The following is a 3,180-nucleotide window of genomic DNA, read 5'->3' as shown; positions in this document are numbered from 1 at the left end:
TTTGTTATGTAGTACTAGAAACTGGACACAGAAGCACGGTACAGTTCAGAATGAAGATCCAGAGAGAGCAAATGTGAGAATGGGAAGGGTATCCGGTCCAGGCAGGGGAGACTGAGCTGGCAGAGGCAGGCGGAAACAACAGGAACCAGTGAATCTGAGCAATAATAATAATGATACATAGTGCTACAGGTAAGGTAATAAAAGCAGGTTAAAAACAAAATACAGAAAAACAGTGCAACGACTTGCAAACTTAATTAAAACTCCTACATTCTGCTAATAAGAAATGTTTTAAGTCCTTCTTTCAAAGTCTCAGTAACAGAAAAAGCACGGTGAATGTGTTAAGAAACAGGAAGCACTCAACATATCCTGCAAATTTAGCATTAATTCCTCGTCAGCCTCAGCCTGTCGAAAAAAGTGGGCCAGATAATGTTTTTAACACACTAAAATTAGCTTTGTTAAACTTTAGGTCTTTGGCAGGAAAAACATTTTTAATCAATGATTTTACAATCACTCACAATCTTAATTTGAAAACTTGGTTGGACCAAGATAACAGTGCGGCTGTCCTTATCGAGTCTTCCCCTCCCAACTTCAGTTTCATGAGTGAAGCTAGAGTGCATAAGAGAGGAGGTGGAGCTGCCATTTTGTTTAATGACTCCCTCCAATGCAAAAAGATGTCTTATGGGAATTTTGCTTCTTTTGAATAAGTGGCTCTTCAGCTGAATTCCTCTTCTCGAGCTATTTTTCTAAATATCTACAGGCCCCCTAAATACTGTGCAAACCTTTTTGATGACTTTGGTGAACTGCTGTCTATAATCTGTGTTGACTTTGACTGTGTGGTTATTGTTGGTGATTTTAACATCCATGTTGACAACCCCCAGGACAGAGGGACTAAAGAACTGTGTTGTGTTCTTGATAACTATGGACTGACTCAACATGTGACGAGGCCCACACACAATAAGGGGCACATTTTGGACTTGGTCATCTCCAAGGTTGTGGTGACTAATGTTGCTCTCTCTGATCATTCCTGTGTTTTCTTTGAGAGTGCTATCTGCGTGCACACAAATGTACAAACAGAGGTAATCACAAAACGGCGTATCACTGAAAACACTAGTGAAAAATTTATTGAGGCTTTCCCCTCGACACCCGCCCTCTCACGGGTCTCAGTCAATGAGCTTGTAGATAATTTCAGTTCTAAAATTACAAATGTTATTGATGCCATTGCACCAGCCAAGGTGAAGGTGGTCTCTGGTAAGAGAAGATCTCCATGGAGAACCACGCTGGTTAGAACTCAAAAAAGAGAGTGTCGAAAAGCTGAACGCAGGTGGCGGCAAACAAATCTTCAGGTTCATTATGACGTCTATAAAGAGAGACTTCGCATTTACAATTTAGAACTGAGAAATGCAAGGCGGTCCTTCTTCTCTGACGTCATCACCAAAAACACTAATAATGCACGTGCCCTGTTTGCTGCTGTCGACAGGCTAACCAACCCTCCTGTGTCTGTAGCCTCTGAACTTCTATCCACCAGGGCCTGCAATGAATCTGCCTCCTTCTTCACAGACAAAATTCAAACAATTAGACAAGCAATCAGTGCCTCCATGTCAATAACAGGATATGTCTTGTCCCTGTGTCCACTTAAAAACAATTCATATAGCATGAGACAATTTGAATCTATTAACCATAAAAACCTGGAGGACATAATACAACATCTGAAATCCTCCTCATGCTGCCTTGATATTCTACCAACAGGTCAAAAATGTTTCTAAATGCATGGCCTCAGATTTACTGCAAACTGTCAACATGTCTCTCCTCTCAGGTTTTTTTCCCACAGGCCCTGAAAACTGCAGTCATTAAGCCACTCTTAAAAAAGAGCAATCTAGACAGTTCACTAATGAGCAATTATAGGCCCATATCAAATCTCCCATTTTTAAGTAAAAGCATTGAAAAGGCTGTTTTTCAACAGCTTAGTGCTTTCTTGGCACTAAATAACTGTTTTGATGTCTTCCAGTCAGGTTTTCGACCACACCACACCACTGAGACGGCTCTTGTTAAGGTCTTCAATGACATCCATTTAAACACTGACAGTGGCAGAATTTCAGTCTTAGTATTATTGGATCTCAGTACTACATTCGACACGGTCGACCACAACATATTACTAGACAGACTTGAAAACTGGGTTGGACTTTCTGGCACAGTACTAAACTGGTTTGAATCCTACTTAAAGGACAGGGACTACTTTGTGTCTATAGGTAATCACACATCTGAGCTGTGGAGTTCCCCAAGGCTCCATTCTGGGACCTCTTTTGTTTAACATTTACATGCTTCCACTGGCTCAGATTATGAAAAACAACAAAATGTTATCAAAATTATGCAGATGACACACAGATTTACATAAACATTTCACCAGGGGACTATGATCCCATACAGGCGCTGAGTAACTGTATTGAGCAGGTCAACGATTGGATGTGCCAGAATTTATTGTTTTTGGAGCCAGGGAGGAACGACTGAAAGTAAGTGCTCGACTTCATTCAGTAATGTTAAGAACCACATATCAAGCCAGAAATCTTGGTGTAGTCATGGACTCAGACCTGAATTTGAGGAGCCACATTAGGACAATTACAAAGTCAGCCTACTATCACCTGAAGAATATATCAAGGATTAAAGAACTTATGTCTCAGCAGGACCTGGAAAAACATATCCATGCATTTATCTTCAGTCAACTTGACTACTGTAACAGTGTCCTTACAGGGCTCCCTAAGAAATCCATCTGACAGCTGCAGCTGATTCAGAACGCAGCTGCTCGAGTCCTCACTAAGACCAAAAAGGTGGATGACATCACTCCAGTTCTGAGGTCTTTACATTGGCTTCCTGCTGTTAGTTTATAAAGCACTAAATTGTTTAGGGCCAAAATACATTTCTGATCTTCTGCTTCATTATGAACCATCCAGACCTCTCAGGTCGTCTGGGATCAGGTCTGCTTTCTGTCCCCAGAGTCAAAACTAAACAAGGAGAAGCAGCGTTCAGTTATTATGCTCCGTATATTTGGAACAAACTCCCAGATAACTGCAGGTCTGCTGAAACAGTCAGTTCTTCTAAATTAAGACTGAAGACTTTTCTTTTTACCATTGCTTTTAATTAAATATTTAAGATTTTTCTTTTTATTGATAACTTACACTGCACTGT

Source organism: Micropterus dolomieu, unplaced genomic scaffold, assembly GCF_021292245.1.
Source record: "Micropterus dolomieu isolate WLL.071019.BEF.003 ecotype Adirondacks unplaced genomic scaffold, ASM2129224v1 contig_13080, whole genome shotgun sequence".
Lineage (NCBI taxonomy): Eukaryota > Metazoa > Chordata > Actinopteri > Centrarchiformes > Centrarchidae > Micropterus > Micropterus dolomieu.
Note: the sequence above shows the minus strand (reverse complement) of the source record.